The following is a 21,805-nucleotide window of genomic DNA, read 5'->3' as shown; positions in this document are numbered from 1 at the left end:
GGAAAGTAGTAAATGTAATTTTTATAGACAGAATTTGGTGAAGAACTTTTCCTGGGAAGTTACAAGGACTTTTTGTTTTGAAGATTTGGATTTTTTGATGAGAACCCCTTGAAAACATTGAATCAAAATCTGCTCTGGGAAAACTGATTTAGAATCAGAAGACCTTCTGAAACAATCTGGTTTCCTTGAAGAGATTTTAAGCTTAGTAGAAAATCCAATTTTCTGTTGAGAAGAAAACATTGTCAATTGTTCTCAATTCTGGTGCAGCTCTTCAGTTCCCCTGGGGTGGAATAGTATAAAGTAATCTTAATAGTTATCTGAAAAATGAATTGAGTCTTTCCCAAGGACCAGGAGGTCATCTGGCCAAGAAATGAAGGAGAGAAGGCTGGAGTAGGAGACTGCTGAATCCTGCCTGGGAAGATGGTGTCTCAGTGACTGTAGCTTGTGTTACAGTCTGTGTGGTAAAACTCCAGGCTGATGAATTGCAACTTAAATATGCCCCCAGTGGATCGTTACTAAGTGTGGAAACATTATTTATATTTTCCAAATAATTTCAAACAAAACAACTCCTACCTAATGAAAAATTCGTCACCAAATCCCCTCGGTGCTATTAAGTGTTCCTGCTCGAGGAATAGCATGAGCTGCACAAGAACGTGGTCCTTGTAAGAAGCAGAATAAAGTGCCTTCATGCTGCTAGTGACCTCAGCTGGAATTCCTGGTTGCTGGAGAAATATTGGTCTGTGCCTACAGGGGAGGCTGTTATGTGCCCAGCCTGCTCTCCTGACACAGGACTAATGGTTGTTTGTAAACACCTCCAGCCTTAGTGGCACAGAGGGTGCAGAACCATGTCAGGTATTAATTACCCTGTGAATAAATACAGAGGTAGAAGCTCTGGCTTTATCACTAGCTAGGCAGTGGATATTTGCTCTGCTTTCCTCAGTGCTGCTTCTCATCTTGGCACCATTGCATCAATAAGTGCATTCAATAAGTGTTTCTGCAGCCTCCTCACAGGCTGAGCTCTCTTCCATGATTCAATCACTGGTGTAGCTTATAAACAAAACAATTAAAGTAGATATTACCAATAAAAGAACATTTGGGGCATTCCTTCATTTCCAAAGTCTTTCCAGAACTCATCTTTGCCCTCACATGGATTATGTGTGTGGATGAAATGAAATGTGCTGCTGTACTGCTGTGCATATAGAATGCATATTCACTCCTCCTTTATGCCATCGATTTTTATAGTTGTTAAATTTCCTTTTCATTATATTTGATTTGCTAAAATGAAGGCTTGTTTTATCAAAACTAATTACGTGTTATGTATTTAATGTTCTGTCCCTAAGGTTTTTGTAGTAATAAAATTGATTGTTACTGATTAAAATGGTTCTATTACATCAGCTTAATGTCACTTGAGGTGAATGCAGTATTAGAAAAAAGGCCATTAAAAATGTTGAATAGGGAACACAGAGGTAAGGATTAAAGAAAGAAAAAAGATTTTTTTGAATGGGCACATTTAAAAAAAAAAGGTCAAGAATTTAAAAACATTTGACATGGCAAGGACAGATATTTGAGATGTGTATAAAATCTTAGTGTTGTTATTGGTTGCATGCAATTTGTTGGATTACCACTCTCCAGCTCCTAAGTAAATGTTCAATATATAACCTTAAAAAGAGAGTTTACATTAATTTATTGTGTAATTACAGGCCTGCCAAATACAGATAAAGCTGTCAATAGGACAAAGCCAATATTTGGAAATTATTTATAATTATGGGGATCCCTGATTTCTCTGTCAAAATAAACTCAAAAGGTCATTAAATTGTATTATATGGAGAGGAAGGTTAAGGGCACAGCCACAAGCTGTACCAGGGTTGTTGGGAATGTCTGGTAATGGCAGCAGGAATTGTCCTTGGCTCCCTGGGATGGGCCCTGGGGCAGAGGGAGAGCAGGGAAAGCAGCATGTTTGAACTTGGAGTGGGATCTCTGAGAAAAGAGGAAGAAACAAAGAAATTAAGAAAGGAATCAAAAGAGGGAAGATGCAAGACTGAGAAAGAGAGAACAGCTTAAAGAACAAGTAATTTTTGAGGGGAAAAGTTCTGGGGCTTCCTCCACTCCTTTTCAGGTTAGAAAACATGAAGAGCAGGATAATTTTCTTTGCTTAACTGCTGTTAGAGTGCAGCTCTTTGAGAGCTCTGCATGGCTGCACTTCCAGTGAGTCATGGAATCACAGAATCACAGAATGGTTGGGATATCAGCCCTGTAGATCCAGGCTTTCCCCACCATGGTCAGGAACATCTCCACCACCCACTAGATCAGGTTGCTCACGGGGAGCATTTAACCTTGAGCCAGTACCCACATGATGTGTCAAAATATCTAACATATTTTTTATTGAATCCCAGCTTCCTGGGGTTGTGTGACCAGCCAAGAGTCTGATTTCTTTCTCTGTCTCAAAACCTGGAAACAGAATCTGTATTTAGCTACTCAAAAGGCAAGGAAGAGGAACTAGAACTGTAAGGACAAGTAAGAGGAACTAGAATTACAAAATCTGCACGATTTTTAAGCTGCTCCTGCAGGTCAGTATCTCACTTCAGAGCAGCTGCCCAGAACATGTCCTATCCTCTCCTGTGATTTTTAACAAATTAGGAACTCTCTGTCATCCATGCCTCCTCCCTCTCTGATCTCTGGCAAATTTACTATAATTCCATATTCTTTTATATTTTTTTTTCAGATGCAGCTGCTGAATGGCAGTTCCTGATGTCACTTGCAGCTGACTGTCTTGCAAGAAGGTCAAAATATCCCACTTCCATTGGATCAAATTAAAGACCTTCAGAAGAGCTAAATTCAGTTGTATGGTTCAAATTAAAATTACTTTACTTTGAGGCTTAGAAACACAGCAGAGTAGGAATGTGTTATGGAAACCAGGACTGGAAAGTGGCATGATGCAAAACCAGAGGAAAAATCTCTGTGGGAAGAGGAGGAGGGAAGGAGGAAAAGTCCTGAAAATGGGAATCTTCCAGGGGAAATAAAAAACCAGTAACAATGAGATAATAACAACCAAAGTTGTCTGATATTTCAGTGACATTTTCCTAGAGAAGTAAATTCATCCTCCCATCAACTACCCAGGAAACACTCCAGACAAAAGTTATTCTTGACAAAAAAAGGCATTTTCTTGGGCTTAACCTCTCTGTGGGAGACAATGACCAATAACTGGGGAAAGAGTCTTAGACCCCAATATTGTGAGATGACAACTGCTGCACAAATACATAAGGAAGGAATAAACTTCATCTGAGGGAAAACGAACCTTTTCATACGGAACTATGCTTTTTAAAAGTTCTAAGTAGTGTGTGCACTTTTATTTCCTTCTGCAGTCAGTTTTAATCCATCCTTCACATTCCATTAAATTGAAAATATGTTTAATTACCAGAAAGGAGGGCTTTGTATCCATGGAGAGTATGATTCTTGTTATTTTCCAGGAAAGAGAGGCTGGTATTAGGCCCTTGAGGGTAGGAAGATAGAAGAGGAAACAAGGAAACAGGAGAATCTGAGGCATCGTAGCTTGCAAAGTGTGTGTGCAAGGAGAAATTATTACACCTTTCCTGTAGCCAAGTCACAGCCTGTCCCAGTAAAGGAAGTATTTTTATACTAGAGCCTACATGTGACTGTGTTCCATACTTAGACAGTCAAGAATATAAAAAAGGTATGAAAAGGTGACAGATTATGAATTTTGCCATTCTCTGTTAAATCAGCTTTTCTTCTGAGGGGCATTTGCCTGGGTTATAGAGAAACTTGGTTCTTCAAAGTAGTCCTTAGAGGACCAGTAGTTGGTAGGAAATCATCCTTATTTGTGCACAGATTAAAGATAAGATTCTGGTACATTCATGAGTGTATTTTTCACTGATACACAAATCAGAGTGGCATGTTTTTCTTTTAAACATCCTGTTTATTTACTGAAAATGAATTGTCAGTAAAATTCATTCAGAGGAAACTAGACATGTTAGAGCTGGGTTGAGTTTCATACTTTCAGATAAAAAATGAGTCATAAGAGAACTCTTTTTAAGCTAAAATGCTACATTTTTGAGTTAAACCTTAGAACATTGTGACAAATTGTAGGAAAATGTAAATTCAAAACAACATTGGAGAGAAATCCTTTGTTTCAGGCTGAAAAAAGTATTTAAAATAGCCAATTTCACTGAGACATTCAAACTTCCATTTTAGATCAGTCTGAAACCACTGCAATTTGCCTGGGAAATGTGAAGTCCGTGATTTACGTAATTCCACCCAAAATACAGTTTTGGTGCTGGGCAGCAGGACCTGATGCTGAACAGCTGTGCAAATCTCAAGGCATTCATATTTTAAGAGAATCCTGGACTGAGCAAAGTTCCTCACTTTGTCTGATTCGTGTTGTCAGGCGATAAAAAGAGTTCAGGGGGGAAATAGATCTTACAGGTATTTTGAGAATATTCATGCCATCTTAAGGCTTTCTAATAAAGGCACCTAATTTATGAGCTTAGGCATGTTATATGTTCCATGGGGAGAGGTAAACTCCTGGTTTGGCTCTTAAATTGTCTCTGAAGTCTCCACTGGCTGTAAAGCAGCCTAAGCACACCACTGAGATTGGGCACCTAGGAGTCATGGATGCCTTCCTGGATTCCTCAAAAGGCCCTATTTGTGTGTTTCAGATAATATTTTCAATGTTTAACGAGCAGTGGCTCATCCAGGATCTGGGAGGAACCAGCACGTTGTTTTCCAGCAACATCTGGCACTGCAGCCTGTGGGAGGACCACGGTGTCTTGCTGCACGTTTCACAGTTTGCTGGATTTAAGCATCTTGTAGAATTCAAACCTGGGATACACATGTGATATCCAGCAAAATTATAGTTATTCCTGTGTTTACAGGTTTAGGGAAAACAGGCAGGGAGATGGAGCTGGGAAGTGGGAAGGCTGGCTGCTAGCAATAATTGCCAGCTGTGCATGCACAGGAAAGGGCAAGAACCTTGTGCCTTTATAAAAAACCTACTTTTTAGAGCTGTTAAATAAAGGGGAGAGGCAGGAAGGGGAAGGAGTGGCTCCAGCAATTCTTAGCTGGATCTTTATAGCAAAGAAAGGGTAATTGTAACCACAGATTGAACTGCAACAAAACAGAGCTAATTATAGTTGGCTGCCAGTCTATATCTTGCATTTGTGATATACCCATTACAGGAGTTAGTTGGAGATGTAAGAACAGAGAATGGCTCCTTTTCTTCTCTTTATATGGAATTTCCTCTAATGAAGATGCTTCAGAAGAGTCTGGCTCAAAGTGAAACGCTAGCTCCTCAGCTGATGTAAATCACTGTAATCCCACTGAAGTCAACACTGGAGATTTAACATCGCACTAATTGAAGTCAATGGAGCCAGGCTGATATTCACCAGCTGAGGTAAATTCCCCAGAGCATTCTGTCTAGCTCTGAGGAGTGTTTGGAGCCTGCTCTCTGGTTTGAGTCACAGAGAGACCCCAGCTGTGCACTTCTAACCAGGCTCCTTATTTAGAGCTGACCTTTCCTAAATTTCTGCTATAGTGTTGAGGCTGGTGGTTTCAATCCAGGTTCATCTCTTCGCTTAATTTGCAGGGTTTCTTTCATCTCCCTGGCCCTTGTGGTTGCATTCCCTTGTGTTTGAAGATTTTTGCTTTTTGGCCTGTGTTATCTAATTAGGCCTGATATATTTAGCTGTCACAGAGTACAACAATCTGTAGCTAGGCTTCTGTTATTATTGATGGTAATATTGTATGGAAGGATCCCCAGATGGTGTTAAACATAGTCTTATGAGCTCCTTTTCTGGTGTGTAAGCAAATGCTCAGTTTATGGAAGACCTGCTGTCTGATTTGGTCTCTCTCTTCATTATGCAGTGATCTTTGAGCAAAAGATGTAACAAATTGTGGATGGTCTTTTCTCACTCTCTATAGCTGATGATAACTCATAGGGCAAGTATTTCTGGAGGAAGCAAAACTGGTGGGTTGAATTTCTGAAGGAGAAACTTTGCTTCAGGATGCTCATGCTCCCTTCCAAGAGGAATGTTTGATATGTTCAGAAAACTCAAGCTATTTAACCTTCTGACTTTTCTACCAATGAGAGGCCAATGCCAGAGAACCTTCTTCTCCCGTGTATTGGGGAAAATGCTGAAGCAAAAGCCAAGATTACACACATTTTCTTCAATGGGTCCTTTAGAGTGTGTGCAATTGTACAGATGAATTGGTTTGAAATGACAGCAAAGACAGCTTCTAGTGCTGAAGAGGTGTAATCTGAGCATCAAAGGGTCTCTTTGCTACTGATATGAATGGTGTCAGGGATGGCAGGGCTTCTTTGTTATTCTTGTGGGTTCTGGCAAGACAGGTAACATGTAGATAGCCAGGAAGAAACACCAGCTTAATGGAGAAGAGACTCACTTAAAGAGAGGAACTGACTTTGTAGTCTCAGGCTGTAGAGAACCTCAAACCTAGAAGTTCTGTTCTGAAGTGAGTATTTTAATGAGTAGTTTTTGTTTGGAAAACATATGATTTGTAATGTATCCACCTTTGTCTCTCTTCAAAGGAGATCATATGAAGACAGAGGCTCCAATGAACCTTTGGCTAAGATAAGGAGAGGACAAATGACTTCTTGCTGGGTGGGAAGGACACACAAGTCACAGTTTTGGGCACATGCAGAAATTAACCACCTGATGTAGACATTTGAAGTCTCTGTTATATTTGGCTTTTCACAGAATCATGGAATGGTTTGGGTGCAAAGGGACCTTAAAGATCATCTTGTTTCAACCCCCCTTGTCCCCTTTCACTAGAAAATAGATTTTAAATCTTTTGCTGTGGAAACAGTCAAACTTTGCACCTTCTGTGCAGAGGCAGGTGCATTAAGAACAGTTCTGAGGGTTGCATTAAATGTGCTCACAAAACACAGACATGCAGTCAAACACAGGAGAGATTTGGGTTTCTTCCTTTTTGTGCAGTAGGTGAGACTGCTGCTGTAGATTTTAGAGTCACATGCAAGAAGTGTTCTGTGTCACCACTGCCTGTATTTTTGCACTTTCTTTCAGGACATAAATGCTCAGGACATCAGTGCAACTGATGCACAGAGCCCCTGCTGCGCAGTGCCTTGTGCTGCTAATGAGACCCTGTGTGATCTCTGATGGCTGCAGGGGATGCCAGATGCCACTAGGAAGAGTCCCAGGGAACTGGTGATGAACATAAGGCTTGAGAGAAGCAGTTTGCTGAGAGCAGGAGCTCCACAAGAAACTTTGGGTTTAGCAGTCACTGCCTTCCAGATGGACAGTACCTCTGTGAGCAGCTGCAGATGAAATCTTCAGGCTGGAGATGAGGGGAAGGGAGGAGAAAATTCTGCAAGCTGCTGAGACAATGAGAGGCCAGTCATTAAAGTCATAAAATGGTTGAAAGAATGGTGAGAGTGCTCCTGCCTAAAATCATGACAAATGTTTTCTTCCTTGCTCCTTGGGAGAATTCCTGCTCTGCTACATCCTGATATTTTTTTTTCTCTCCTCAGGGGATGGTAGTCATCCTGCAATTACATTCTGGTCTTTGTGCTACCAGAGGGACTGATTTTATCTGCTGAAAGCCTTGGGAAAGGTCTTACAGCCTCTCATCAGCACAGGATCAACTCCTGAAAATAGTATTCTGAAGTAGAAGTCTGGTTGGTGTCTTCCTAACTAGTTAGAAATGGAGTTTTGCTAGGCTGAGCACAAGTTATCTGAAAGCCAAAGGATTTACCTGGGCAGTCATTCCTGATGTTGGGAATGGGAATGTAGATGGGGTTTAGATTTTTCATTTTATGTGGAAGAATTTTACCAGCAGCAAAGGCTGCCTCTATTGTCCCAAGAGAGAGCCAGCCATGGGTGACTGCAAGAGGGCTGCAGTGCATAAAACCCTGTGTGAGTGAAGGGAAACTATTTTCCCAGGAACTCTTGTGATTAGTTTTGCCTCTGGCAGGGTAAAATGAGGAGCAATAATCTGCTCTGTGCACTGCAGGCCCTTTAGAGCCATGAGGGTCCCCCTTTGTCACAGCCCTGCCTGTGAATGAGGGGACAGCACAGTGCAGCTCAGGGATGCCATGTGTCATTGTGCCAGGCCAACCAGCCCAACCAACAGCCCATTGATGCAAATAGGTGTTGATGAACAGTGTGCAGCTGATCACCAGGTTTATCTGATCATTTCTTTAGTGTACTGAACCCTGGAGCCTTCTCTGTTGGATTATGATTTTATGGAGCCCACTGCACGATGCTGCAGGCCAGCAGTGTGTGTCTAGATGGGCAAATTTGCAGATATTTCAGGGCATTTGAGGTGAGCTGGTACCAGATGAAGGAAATCCTGGGTCTCTGCTCCTGGGCTGGCAGATAACACCTCCCAAAAAGGGAGTCTGCCAATGTTTGTTTGTACACTTCTTTCTTGGCTGTATAAAGCCCCTCACAGGGCCTGCACAGCCCTTAAAGGCAAGGAGAAAGAGATCTGAGGTTTACTCAGCAAGGCTAGGAGATAGAGTTGGAAAGAGAATTTGCCTCACTGGCACATCTGGTGCCTGACAAAACCCTGATTTAGCTGATTTAGCACTTTGCAATATGAGAGTTTCCACTCTGTTGGCCTATTTGGAGCAGCTCTGGGAAGGGGGACAGGATTCAGTCTCTTCCTTTGTAACTATGTATATTGTGGGCAAAGAGAAGTGCCTGCAAAGTCTGCTCTGTTCACTATGGGTTTGTCCTCCCACTGTGTTGTGACAGCCTGGCTTGGAGACAGATTTTGCTTTTATTACGTGGAGTCTAAAATTTTCTTTAACAGGCTGGAATATAGTTCTGCATTTAAGCAATTCAAAGCTTCCAGCTGGAAGAAATATGTCCAAGGCTGTGCTTTGCTGCAGACCTTTCTGCCTCTGTCCCTGCCTTTGCAGTCACAAATGCACATGGGTCTGCAAGTTATATCCATGGTCTAACTCAGAGAGCTGTCTGAAATGGTTGGCCTTGTTCCCTTCAGCAGAAACTAAATAAAATATATGAATGTCTGCTGTCCTATTGTAAAATTTTCACATTGACTGTGGTTTTACTCTGATCCACTCTGTGCTAAGAACCTTGGCTGGTTACAGAACACCTGAGTGAGTGGATGTCAAGTGCCCATTACCCACCAAACCTGAACACTTCTCTCCATTTCTTCTTTAGCTGATTTGAAAATAAAAGAAAGTCTGTCTGATTGCTAGAGCAGCAACTGGCAAAAATGAATGTTGAAAACATAAATCTCCAGTACAGAGCAAACCTTCATGCTGTTATCCATCCTGGTGTGGCAAGACATGGAATTGCTGAGCCCCTCAGATGAGCAGACAGGCGGTATTTAACCCAACATGGGCCTTGCATTCAGAACAGATTTATTTTGTGGATGATGCTCTACTCACTCACATCACCAGAGAAACCTTCAGCATTTTGACTGTTCAGGCCTGCTATATCCTCTTGCTGAGGCTCTGGAAGTGCTTGGGCAGCACAAGAACTGTGGATAACGTGTCCTTTTGGATAACGTGTCCTTTTTGGCAGAGACAAAAGGTCTCAAGGTTCATATGGGCTCAGTTGGAGGGGTTCCCCTCATGCAGGTGAGCACTGTCATCCCTTGAAAACATTCCTAAGGAGAGATGATGAAAGCATCTCCTTGTCCATCTTGGCTGGTCCAGAGAGCTGCCACGTGTCCCTAGGCACCCCAAAGTCCCTGCCCCTGTTCCCACACACGCTGGGTAGGATGGATCAGAGACAAGCAAAAATCACTCTGAGCTCCCTCTTGTGCATTCAGTCCCACGCTCAGGCACAGCTCAAATCCGTGCCAAGAGGCAGTTCAGGTTAGGGAAGGGATATGCCATTTTTCTCTACCTCTGCTTCTTGTCACATTTTGTTAAACGCGGTCATGTAGCATGTAATGAAGACATCTGTTCGTTTTGTAGGAAACTGTGAAAAAGTGCCTGCGTTTGCCTTGTGCCATCTGTTGCCATTCTGATAAACACTCGAAAACTCTGGCAAACATAAACAAAAACAGTGTGCTCTGGTGCTGTAACTGCACCATTTTCCTTCTTGGTGTTCTGTGTTTGAACCTTCCCTTGTGATGCTTTGAATATTTGGGCCTCTGGTCTGCTGTGAGGAGATGTGATGCTCACAAACACTGCAGTTCTGCTTCTGTCCGTGTCCCTCCCCTGAACCTGAGACAGTGAGGGGAAGCAGGAGGGCCTGAGCTGCTGGAATGATGTGAAATGCTGTCTGTGCCACCTGGACGGCTCAACTTTCTCCCCTCCAGATTTTTGTGCCTCTGAGTGGAAACTTGGCTGAATCAAGGAAATTATTCGAGAATATGCTACTGATCAGGAGGGATTTAGATGTATTATACAGGATTATTATTTTTCCAGAAGTCTGTCTTGTGAGCAAAGGTTCTGTGTTACAGAATGTGTTGAAAATAAGTAGCTTATATTGGATTTCTGTGATGATGAACTATTACTGCATGGAAAGACAAAATAAAAGGGCACTTTTATTTTGGCTCATGCTGTCAGAGAAACATGAATAAGACAATGCTGGAGAGGAGAGGATGGTGGCCAGCTAAAAGCAGACAGTGGAGAAAGAACACATGCAAACTTTTCATTGTGGCTTTCAAGGCAAGACAATGTAGAAGATCTCAAATATTACTATATAAACAAATTTTTCAAAAAAACAACCAGAAGTACTTGCACGGGAGTCTTTAGCATGTGTTACTTTGCATTTACCAGATCCAATCTACAGAAATAGTTTCCATGAAGGGGAAAAAAGACCTCTTTTTAACTCCTTCTGCTACATAGCTACTAAATATAATGTTTTCTAGTGACAGTGCACTTTTGCTGGCATATATAGACTGTGCCAGTTAACAGCTAAATTACCTTTTGTAGATTTCTGCCTGAGTTGCATATAAAGTGAGATACACTGCAGGTTAAAAATAAAATGTACTGTTCTAACAATCATTAAAATTCATGTCTTATAAAGTTCTTTAAGCAAAGAAGTTGAATGCAGAATGTCTAAGCCTATATTGCAGTCTTGGGACTGCTCTGACACAGAAAACAATATTAATACAGAGTGGTAAAAATATAAAGAAGCTAGGAAAAGATCACAGGAGAAATAGCAGGTTTTCTTTTGAGACAAGCCACGGAAATGTGAAATTAAGAAGTGCTGTAATGCATACTGACAGGGAGCAGAGGCACAGCTCACATTGCAGCTACAGCTGGTTATTTTTAGGCTGGTTTCCTTAGGAAGGCTCTTGTGAGCACAGGGGGGATGTCTGTGTGTGTACATGCATGCACCTGCCTGCCATGACTTCTAAACCTGCTGGTCTCCTGTAGCTGAGTTTGACAGAAAATGTAATTTACATCCTGATGGTTTCCTGAAAGTGGATGGGGAGGGAAGATCGACTCCATCTCTTGTTAGGTGAGAAGGAATTCAGGTGGGCAAGGACTGGAATAACACCCCAGATACAGGAAAACCTTGGGAGGGAAGGTCTAGCACCTTGTTAGGCCCAGGAGAATCTGGCTGCAGGGTACCAAACCATAGGAAAAACAGGTTTCAATAGTTCCACTGCTTATGGAACAACTTTTGAGGAGGTGGGACTTCTGGCAAAAGCTCCTTTTTGGCAGTTCCAGCAGACTCTCCTCCTCTGTGGGCCAGACAGGGCAGAGAGCATGGAGCACAGACATAGCATGGGGTTACAGCAACTCCTGGGAATAGAGCTGACAATTTCTATTTCTAATAGGGGCTGCAATTTCTATTTCCGAGAAGATGCTGTAACTTTTTAAATTTAACTTTACAGCGTAAGTGTAGTGTAAGTATATTAAAAAAAAATACTGAACTTTCATTCTGACTAACATTTTGACAGTCAGAATGCTATTGAAATAATTTTCTTCAGAAAAATTTTCAGTAGAAATTTGTGCTCCTCCAAAAGATTCACTTTGTGAAACGACATACTTTTTTGTTACAAAAAAAAGAACCTTGCCAGAAAGAGTTTATTTCTTGGAGTCTAACCAATTTCAGTATCAAATGATAAATCAATCTGTACAATTACAGCTCTAATGGGGATTAGGTCACAGTAAAGCTCATGAGTACTCAAGACTTAATTAGCTCACTGAAATCAGTGTGACTCTACATTGACTTGGTTAGTCCTGAATCAGACTCAGAAAGCTTGATGAGCAGAAGGACTCAGTGCTGTGGTGCCTAAATTTCAGTGATGTCTCCCCAGCAGGGGCTCACTGTCATCACTCTGAGGAGTCTGAGGAGGGTCAGCTGCTGTGCTCTCTAAGCTGTGATCAGATGTGTAATTCACTTCTGTTTTCCCCTTCTCCCATCTCCCATTTTGTAACAATCTTAGGACCTTGGACTGAGATATTATTCACATCTTCTCTCTACCTGGGGGATGGAGAATGGCCACAGCCAGGTCAGAGAGTGAGAAAATGGGCTTTGTTTTCTCACAGGGACTTGTGAGACTTTTTAGAGTCTTTGTAGAAACCATGATAACTTGTTAGCATAAGCAACCTGCAGGTGGTGTTTTCCTACTCTGTTTTTCTGTTCTTCTCAAGGACTGTTTGTGAGAAGGATGTTTTTCTTAATCAGCCAATCAAGTAGAATGTGTCAAATCTGTCTATAAAAGAGAAGATTTTCATATTAAAGTTCCCTTCTCCTGCAAACCAGCCTTTGAGTGAATTTGCGTCATTTCTGGCTCAAGGGTGACGGGAGAACCCTGATTTCCCACTTGAACCCCACTGGGTTTGGAGATTCTTCTAAGACAGGAGGTACTGGGCTCCTTTTCTTAGGGCTCTTTGTTTTGCATGGGGGATATTTACATTGGTACAGACAGTAACTCCTGAGATTTGTGGTCAGGGTACTTCTAGGACTGAGCATCTTTTAGAGTCCTTGACAAACTGGTTTGCAACACCTTTATATGAGGCAGGAGCTCCTGGCTTTGGCTGAATTCCAGCCTTGTCCCCTCTCTTCTGTCATGATCCTACTTGAGAGACCAAGCAAGGGTATGTGAGGTTTCTGTGCTTCCAGCTGGGTCAAAGAGATGTTTTTCTTTCTTGTTGTTTGACCTTGTCCATGGACAGATGGCCCTGCTGCATGTCTGCACATTTAGATGAAGGAGATATGAGTTGCAAGCTGTTTTGTTTTTTTTTTTTTTGTTACTGAGCTCTGATAAGAGATTCTTTGATATGAGACAGAAGAAGTTCAGCCTCTGGGATAGAAGAGGAATTCAAATCCTGTCTTCCTGCATTCTAGCCAAAGACATTTATCCGTAGGCTAGAAGTTAAAACTTGGGAGCTTGGACCTTCGTGTTTTGGTCAGGGCCTGGTGCAGGTCTGTTCTTTGCTTTATTTCTCAAATGCTTTCTTAATTGAAGAATACTTTCATACTATTAAAGCCCCTATAAATAAATTCACAAGTTGTATTTTTACACCGTTGCCTAACTGGGTTTTTATTTGCCTCCTTTTTGTTGTGTCCCTGTCCCCATGTGTGGGACTCCCTGTTTTTGTTCAGTGACTTTTCAAGTCCTCCTCTGATGTGTTGTGTGCTGCTATCATACTCTGTCTGTCTGTCTGTCTGTCTGTCTGTCTGAGAAACACATCTGGAGGGGCACTGGGCTCTGCAGGTGTGAGTTAGGCTGGGAAACACCTGGTTTGAGAATCACAGTAGGGCAAATGAGATGATGGTGTCAATCTGCTCCACAACATAAAGACTTGTCAGCTCCAGTAGTGCCCCAAACTGCTAACTTCATATCCCCAAAGTTTAGCTAAATTTATCATCACCATATTGAGGAACTTTGTGTCTTGAGGTGCCCAAGGGTTAAGTTGCAGCACTCTGGGAGTGTTTCCTCTAAACTATTTTTATAAAAATAAAAATGACAGCTCTAGGCTTTAGACAAGAACAAGCTCCTAATCATGTTGGCAGCGAGAGACAATCACTACCTTGAAGTGATGACTGTCTTGCTAGGCAGCAAATGAAAAAAGAATGAGTACAGGGAGTGAGGTGAAGTAATTGGTGTATCACATTTATCAGCAGAGATGGGATTCTTGAAGCCACTGCCTTGTGCTCTTGCCTGTACTCCTTAAGAGCCATTTTATGTTTGGATCGATGTCTAGATGTGCTGGTAACTGCTGTTTGTCTCTGGGATCAAATGAGGTTCTCAGATGAGTTTACCCATCTATAACTTGCTGTTAATCATACAGCAGCTCTACAGGAGTGGTCAGTAAGTGAGGGGCTGTGTAAACAGGATAATTTTTCTCCTCATCTCTTTATTATGTCTCATGTTGTTGGTGAAGAGATATTTGTCTTCTAGTCTGCCTTATATATAAGAGGACAAGTCTGTAGAAATAACCATCTGTCCCCTTAATAAAGACCTTGAGGCACAGATTGCTTACAAAAAGAGGCACTGCAAGTAAGACAACAAGGTCATCATCTGAGATAGTGGGATCACTTATGATCTCCCAGTCCAATCACTATTCAGATAAAGAGTTTACAGGTGACTACAGCTGACTTTGTACTCAAAACTTTTGGACTTATAAATTATCTTAATTTTTTCTTTCTTTCTTTCACTTATATTTGTATTTCCTTATTTTGCCCATAATTAGTGGAGCCTCACTGTGTTTTGATCCTTGAGTGTGTTTTGATCCTTAATGAAGTATGTTTATTTATTATAGAAAAGTACTTGTACTTTCTGTGGAAATAGATCTTACTTCACACAAGGAAAAAAAAGTAAGCTGCTTGCTTATCTCCTGATTCTGGCTAAGGTGGTCACACCTCAGGTTAGGAAAACAAAATGTATGTTGGCTGTATTAATGGCTTTGTTGGAATTGAAGGGGGCATGTGGGACATAGTATCTGCTGTTTGTGGAAGTGAAACCTTTTGAGATGGTGGTAGTAGAGGGCAGGAGCTCACAACACTTAGGACCAGCAGCTCAGGCAGTTTTCTGTCCACCTCATAGCACCTTTATGGAGTCTGTACTTCATCAATTTGTCCAGGAGGATGTTATGGCAGACAAGTTAAGGCAAAAGCCTTAGTGAAGTCAAAATAAGCAACATCTGCTGCTCTTCCCTCATCCATCAAGCCTATCATTTCATTGCAAAAGGCTGTCAGCTTGGTCAGGCATGATTTATCCTTCTAAAATCCATCCTGGCCACTCCAAATCACCCTCTTGTCCTTCAAATACTTGGAAATGGTTTCCAGGAAGGTTTGTTCCAGGGAAGACTGATGGGCCTGTTGTTTCCTGGAACCTCTTCCTTGCCCTCCTTGAAGGTAGGAACAACATTTGCTTCCATGCAGTCTGCAGGAACCTCCCATCTCCCTGTGATTATTGCAAGTGTCCTTCTAGTGACATTGGCCCCCAGCATTCATGGGTGCCTCCATTAAGTCCCAAGGACTTTGTTGTCCAGTTTGTTTGAATATTCCCATAATTGATCATCCTCCACATGGGTAAGTCTTGCCCCAGACTTTCCCACTGGCCTCAGGGGATTCCTCAATCTTTGCAGTAAGACCCAAGTGAAGAATGCATCAGCGGTCCCAGGCTGGGATTCCATGTTCCCGCTGCTGGGATCTTCTGTTCCCACCTATGTGAGCTGTGTCTTTGTTGCTGACAGGAAACAGAGTGGAGCTTAGTTCTGTACCTTAAAAGGTGTTTAACTGCAAAAAAATAGGCCACGGTCTTTTGATCTTTTTTGGGTTTTTTTTTGTAAATGTGAAATCTTTTATGTTGTGTTGCCGACACCTGCGAGCGCAAGTGACAGAAGACCAAAATGTCTGTGAGCTGAGTTATGTCCTACATCCAGAAAAGCAGCTATTAACACAAAAGGAAAAACAGGACCCCCCATGGCCTGTCTTTTGCATTCAGTTCCTCATCCCCACAAACAGCATGGGAAAGTTGTACCAGGTAACTTTGCTTCTGAGGCAACAAATCACAGCGAGCAGATTGATTGTGAGTTAGCAACTGGGGAGAGGGGGGAGAAAAACAACACCCTTCAGCTATAATGTTTTCCAAAGTTAACACATCACACAGGAGGTGTAAATGATATGAGGACTGAGGGCTTCTGAATTTCCAAATGCCTTCCTGCAATATCTTGGTCTGGCAATTAATCAATTTTCTGTGCCTTTCAGAGTTTTCCTCTGAACAATGTTCTTCCTATGAAGCTCATTAGCCATCAAAACCTGTCATGTCTACACATGTTTTTCTTGCACCTCATTAAGAGATTATTGATTGTTGGCTTCTGCCTCTTTTAGAATTTGCTTCAGAAAATTAATTTCAACCACGAGTGCAATTTAACTGAATGCTTTTGCCAATGCTTGATAATGACTTCCTTTGTTTAAAAGTGTTTAAAAATTTTCATCATGTTTATTTTGTCCCGAGCAAAATGCGAATCATCTTCAGCTGAAGCAAAAAAGGGAGAAAATGTACCTTGATAAAAATGTATGATGTTGTCTTAAGATAGATTGAAGCCTGAAGCAGTTTTAGAAATGCAAGAAAACTTCATAATTGCTATTGATCCATTTGTAACAAGTGTATCTTGTGGCCACCAGATTTTTCTTCCTGTATGAGGTTTGTCAATATAGTCATTCCATTGAGGGAGGAACATAGGCCAAGCAATTAACATTTTTTTGGGGGGATTGCTTTGGTAATTAGACCAATTTTTCACTGGTAGGTTATTAATTATTCAGGTCTCATGAGGTTTTTTCTTTAATAGGAAACATTGGCAAGTTCTTTCTGCACTCATGAACAAACTTCTCCTGAGTCATCAGCCAGCAGAGTCAGTCAGATATTCTTTTGCTCAGGAAGAAGGAATGAGAAAAAATGCTTTTTACTGTAACATTTCCTGGATGTTACATCCATTCTGGTTAGTGCAAAGGATAGGCTCTTTTAAAGCTGCTGGGGCAGGGAAAGCAATAGCACAGGGAAACAGCTGAATAGAGAGAGGTGAGGGACCAGATTTGTCCAAGGTTTCTGACTGCTCTTGAGGCTAATGAGAGTCTCAGAAGGGCCCTCATAGTGGAGGCATCGAGTTGCTGTTGTTGCCCTGCTGAAATCAAGCAGAAGTGGGGTATCAAATCTTTCTGTGCTCTTTTGACATTGCAATGAGATGATTACAGCAGCTCATCCTGGAAGATGCAGCACTAAGGGTCCTCCTTCCTAGGGATTCTCTCTTGACTGACAAAGCTGTGTCCAGAGGTGTTCCTTGTTTACCCAGCCTCAGTGCCTGTGTGCTCCTGCCTCCTGCTTTTATCACACAGGTTTCACAGACTCCTTCATGTCAAAATGGTCTGTTTTGGCAACAGTGGAAAATGGGAAGATGAACCACTATGACTCAAAATCAGCCCAAAAGATCTGTGCTGTACAGCTAGACAGCAGTGGTTTGTGGAAGAGAATCTTAGGATCATCGAGGTTGGAAGGCAGCTCTGGAAATTGTCTCGTTCAAGCCCCTTGCACACAGCAGGTTCAGCCAGAGGAGTTTTCTCAGTGCCATATCCAGCTGGGTTTGAATATCATAAAGAATGGAGACTCCACAACTATGCTGTGCAACCAGTTCTCACATTCAACTCCCTTTGCAATTAATTCTTGGGTTCGGGGGAATTTCTTGTGTTTAATTTGTGCCTGTTGAGTTTACTGGGTACCACTGAGGTTTATCAGTCATCTCTATTTTTCCTGGACAAGTATTTATACACATTGACAAATTCTCCTTTCCCCTGAGTATTTTTTTTTCTCATCTAGGCTAAGCAGTCTTGGCTTTCTCAACCTCACCTCAAATGTAGGTAAGCAGCAGTGACATTTGGATCTGGCTTCACTGTCAGGAGTAAGCTTGTGATTGTCACTCTAAGGATATCTATTAACAGGAGCATTGGCTTCTGGCATCCCAGAGCATTCTGTTCAAGCCTTGCTGGTAGTTTTTGACCTTTGGTGCCTCTAGGTAGAAAGACTAAGAATGGACTTGTTGTGCCTTCTGGTCTTCAAATCCTTCAATGGAGAAATTTTCCTCTCCATGGTGTTGGTTGAGGTGCACTCCATGCTTTATGTGGTTTCCTCCTCCCATCCTCCCACAGTTAATGATACCTCTCCACTCTCCTGGCAAGAATGACTGGGTTGACCCATCTGTCTCACTTAAATAATTAGGGATTGGTTGGGTGTGATTCAGACTTTCAGTTTATTTCAAACCAGGCAGGTTAACCTGCAATCTGTGGTCTCCCATAGTGTACTGAAAAACAACATTTTAAATTTCAAGTAAAAAATACAAATCCAAATTCAACCACCAGTAATATGAAAACAAAACCTACAGATGCTTGTGCTCTGGTAATTGTTCTGCATATCAGAGGGGAGGCATTTAAATGGCTTTCTGTTAGGGAGTATGTTATCTATACAGTTTTAAAGACAAGTAAAATGAAAATAAATTAAAAAAAATAACATGGGAAAATGTTTTGTTTCATGGAACAGACGGGCCAGTTAGTCACCTGATTTTGTATTCTAACCCCTTGCACGATGAGCTTCTCCCACTAATTCCTGCACACAAGTCTCTTGTCATGTGGCTGGGTACTCAGGGAGTCACAGCCCATTGCCAAACCCTGTGTCCACTTGCCTGAGGATAACAAATCATCTGTTGTGGTCCCATGGTGGCCTTTGCCTTGACAGAGTGCTCTCCAAGCAGGAACAGCAGCCATCAGCTGCTCCCTCCTGTTGGCTCTGTTCTCGCTGTCCTGGCTCCTGCTCAGCTCATACCAGTGCTCTTAATCAAATTGCCACCTGTCAGTTCTGTGTTTCTGGGCTGCACAAGCCAGCAGGAGACAGCCAAGGTCAATCCCAGTCCTGCTGCAGCCGATGGCAAAGCTGCCATCAGCCTGGGGGAGATGAGATACTCCCTGGGTGTTCCATGAGATCCTACATGGCTATGGAGATCCCTGTCTGCAAGGGGCTGGGCAGGCAGTGCCCTGTGCCACAAGGAAAGTCAGTTTGGACTCTCTCAGAGGCCTTGAAGGATAACAATGTTGACTTTTAGCGCTACTGAATTAAGTGAAATAGGTAGATAAGGACTTTGGGTGAAATCCCCCTTTCTTTGTACACGTGCCAGGCTTGAAAAGCATTCAGGGTACACAATTCTTACTGCAGCTGGGGGGACTCTGCTACCATAAACACCTGGATGGACCAAGCCACTGCTAACAGTCTTGTGCAGAATAAAGCAGATTTTGTGTCTGTGGGCAGGTTGGACATAAAGTACCCATTGCTATGACCATGAACAGCCATGGACCAATGTGCTCTGCCTTGAGAGCTCTGTTCCCAAGTCCAGGCAGCACTCTCTAAGCTCTTCAGAAGGTGTTCAGTTTTGTCTTAAAAGCAGCTGAACTCATTCTGCTCTGCTGTTCCCACTGGCAGGCTGTTTCAGACCCTAATTGCTGCAGTGATTAGGAAACCTCTTTTAATTTCCAACCTAAATGTATCCATGGCCAATTTCTATTAATTTGTTCTGGTGCCAGTATTGGCCATTAAGTCAAATAGCTCTTTTGTCTTCTGGTGTTTATCCCCAAGATAGATTTGTAGAGAGAAATCTCCCTTTCACCAGCTATTTTGCTAGTCTAAACAAGCTAAGCCCCTTCAGTCTCCTCTTGTAAAACTGATTCTTCATCCTGAGTGATCTCCCTTCTCCAATTTGAAGTCAGCAGTATCACACAGACAGAAAACCAGAAATCTTTTCTACCTTTAGTGGTTATATCTTAAATAAGTGCATTTACTCTGTGGATTAATTGGCCAAGCATTACCATTCCCCTCATGTAACCAGTTCTTCATATGTCTCTGTGCAGAAAATAGCTGAATAGTCTGGTTCCATCATTAGAAAGATTTGTGAAGGACACCAGCAGTATGTCCTGCTGTAGTAAAACTGCTGTATTTCATCTGTGTTGGTCAATGGATAATGCTGAGACTTTAGGCTGTTTTTTCTCATGTGGTGTTCTTGATCTCTCCCTCCTGTCTCCTCTCCTGTTTTTTTGGCAGGGGGAGACCCTTAAGAGGGTAGTCCATGGGGTGGTGTGTAAGAGCAAGCCCTGCTTTCTTCCTGAGTTTTCTTCCTGTCTGCCAGCACAGTTGTGCTCAGCTGGAGGATCATACTGAGTATTTCCAGCTGCTCAGACATCTCTTTGCTTTTCAGAAGTCTGAATTTCCTCTTCTCTGGCACAGATTTAAATGCCTTTCATTAGGCCTTGGTCTTCATCACACACAATATCAGCGGTACATTCAGTTTTCATGGTGAAGAGTGATCCTACTGGGAGAACATTAGTGAACTTCTGAGCTAAAACTGGTAAGCTTTGAGGGTTTTGTTCACTGGGGTTGGCAAGACTCTGGAACAGTTCCCTGCAGGTCTAATTATTTTTACCAGACAATCTCCCATTGCAATGAATGGGAAGTTTGGACTGTACCATGATTTCAATGGACTTTATGTTGCCAGGCTGTCGTGTTGGATAACACAACATGCCTTGAGAAGGGACTGCACTGGGAGAGGAACATGCTTGCTGCTGTGCCTCATGCAAGCAGGGCTATGATCTAGCAATAGTTCAAGGTCACATTTTGACTGTGTATATTGTTTTAATTTGCAGTGTCTTGGCAGTGCAAGCAGTGACATTTGTTAGTTTTTGAAAAGAACAAGGGAAATTAAATATGCAAGAGCATTAGAGTACGTTTCAGCATTTGACATAAACACACAAAATTAAAGCAATCCAGACATATGCCTGCTTCTCTGCTGCTCTGCATCAACATGCCCTCAGCTTCAGCTCTGTGACACCTACCCCTTTGAAGGGACAGTTCTGTGAGCTTGTGATGACTTAGAGTAATTTAAAAGTGATACAAGAATGAACTGTGGTGACAGTCTTATGCTTTGACACTGTTTCTTCCATTTTCTTTTTTTTTTTTTCCTTTTGAAATCCGTCATAGCATCAGAGCCATGTGTAGGACTGGCTTTATTCACAGAGCCTGACTTCCAGGAGATCCATGTGTCTGTTGGGTTCAGGGTTAAAACTGTATAGACTAGGAGAGAGCTTATTCTTGGTTCTGACAGTGGTTTTTCTTGATTAGCCTTAAGTTCCTTCACACTTTCTTTTTTTCCTGTGCATTTGACCTGGTAGGGGTGTGTGGGAGTGGGGTGCTCCCAAAATATTGCCTGCCATTTGGTAGCCCATGCAACAGTTGGTATATTTGTGTCACAAGTACTGCTGCTTCCTTACATATTCCTGAAGCTTATGTATTCCTGGACCTCATCTTCAGAAAGGTGTTTTATTTTTTTTTCTCATCCTGCCAAAAATGTAGGATAAGATGAGTTAGGGTTGTTTGTTTTTTTCTGAGAGCTGATACAGAAGGGAATTTCAATTTCCATGCTGCTGCTAACTTTTCATCAAAACCTCCTAAATTTCTGTGTTCACAAAGAAGTTCTTTGTGAATTTGTTCAAACTCAAAATGTTTTGCACCTCAAAAACTTAGTGAAGAAGATGTTTAACCAGCTCTCCAATATGTTCTTCTAGGAGCCAGTACAAGAAAACCTCTTCATATCCATGATTTGTATTCCTGGAGCTGCTACACTCCCTCCTTGGAGATAAGTCCTGATGCTGTGGGGGCAGCACAGTGTTCTCCTGTAATATGTGCTACACCTGAGCTGTGGGTCAAGGAGGACATTTGATTTTCAGAGCTCAGATCTGCTCTGTCTCATCTGCTGTCAATGAAGGCCGCAGTATCTTGGAGCTGAACCTTGAGAAAGAAGTGAAACCCTGCAAGTCAGGGCTGGCCACAACAC

The sequence above is a fragment of the Melospiza georgiana genome, chromosome 6 (assembly GCF_028018845.1).
Source record: "Melospiza georgiana isolate bMelGeo1 chromosome 6, bMelGeo1.pri, whole genome shotgun sequence".
NCBI lineage: Eukaryota > Metazoa > Chordata > Aves > Passeriformes > Passerellidae > Melospiza > Melospiza georgiana.
Note: the sequence above shows the minus strand (reverse complement) of the source record.